The following is a 1,786-nucleotide window of genomic DNA, read 5'->3' as shown; positions in this document are numbered from 1 at the left end:
GCCAGCATCGGATTGAGAACCAGCGGCAATCGGTCAGGCGATAGACAACCGACCACAGCCACGATTAAAGCACTGAGTAATTTTATAGAACAGAAAATATTTGGTTTTAATCAATGGTATGCAGGATGGACTACATGGGAGCTAAAAATCAAGGAAACAGAAGTTCGAAATAAAATCTCAAAAAATCCTGTATCCTACTACTCAACTAAACAACAACCTACTACAAACTTTTCACACATTTTAATTTCTATAAACATGCTTTATCTTAATCACGTTACTGTAAAAGTGGCCAAGAAATTTGAAAATTTAGTATTAAAATCTCAATGTTACAATATACATTCAGTTAGGAGCTACTTAATACGGAAACATTATATTTTAACGGTCGTACGTCAGACACACCCGCGGCGCGTAACAGTTGAGTAAACCGTGGTACATCTGTGTAGACAACCAGCGTGTCCCATTTGTGAGACTGCTTAGTTTCTGCCAAGTGCCCGCTGACCCCTGCCAATACAACGTTGCGAAATGTTGCGTATTCTTAAGTTCTTAACAGTTGCCAATAATCGCTGGTGACCCTTTTGTGGCTAGCCGTTGCGTTGCGCAATTGATGGACTACGTTACTATTGTATGTTCTTGACATTTTTTACTTCGTGTTTATGATTTTTAAACCAAAAAAAATAATCAAATTTTAGAAATTAGAGACTTTTTAACGGATTCTAGACGCGATTTATTCATTATGTTATTTAATATTTAACCCCACGTTTCGAACACTTTACAGCGAGCGTAACATTACTTTCTGCTCGCGTAAAATCAAACATAAGAAAATACCAAAATCAACGTGCGATATATTTCAAATTCTCTTTGCAATATACGTCTTATTTTTATAGTTTTCAATGTTAGGACCTGGTCTCATGTTTATGTCTTGTAAACAGATATCTTTCCGCCAGTGGCTTCCCTCGCGTAGTCAAGGGAAATTCGCATTGGAATGGGATATTTCACCGCGGTGAAAAATAGCCTATTTCACTCGCCTGCCTCCAACGATCTCCAGACACAAAAATCATATTTTTCAATCGCTGCTGTGTGACGTGAAAGAAAGACAAACAAACAAAAAACAAGCACACCTTGGCCTTTATTATATCAGTAATCATTTACCCGTCAGCATATAATGAAGGTTTCTCCCTGTTAGAAATGCATAAAATTATATGATATCTGTCAGCTCGCAACTCGCAACTCGCAAACTTGTGCGTATTGGGCGCGCTCGAGTATGCTTTAGTGTCGTCTTGTAGATTTCCCGGCGAGAGCGTCTCGCGGCGGCGGGCGTTGACCCCGGCGCGACGCGACGCGACTGCGACGCAACTGCGACACGACGCACGACTCGCATCTGCCATTCATTATTATCAAGGGAGTGTTACGCCTCTGTTAATTGATAAGCAACTGTGTAACGCGTCGTAAACATTGCGCTTACAATTTTTATTTGTAAGTTTTTGTGATACGTTCGTTAATTATATATTGTTTCACTTTGCAGCTGAAGGTAATAAGCACGATTATTTTAATTACTGCGAAGTTGATAACGTTTCGATAGGTTACGATTCTATGGCTTTTTATTTGATCGAATAAAATGGAGGGCTGCAAGCGCTTAATGAACAAAATAGAGACAACGGAAACTTATTTACTCTAAATAATAATATCTGTATTTGATGTTTTTGAAAAACAATTTAAAATATCAAACTATTATTTGGTCAGATGCTGTACAGTGTTTGATTAGAAAGGACTGTGTATAACATAGTTT

This window comes from Zerene cesonia, chromosome 12 (genome assembly GCF_012273895.1).
Source record: "Zerene cesonia ecotype Mississippi chromosome 12, Zerene_cesonia_1.1, whole genome shotgun sequence".
NCBI lineage: Eukaryota > Metazoa > Arthropoda > Insecta > Lepidoptera > Pieridae > Zerene > Zerene cesonia.
This window is presented reverse-complemented; position numbering follows the sequence as displayed.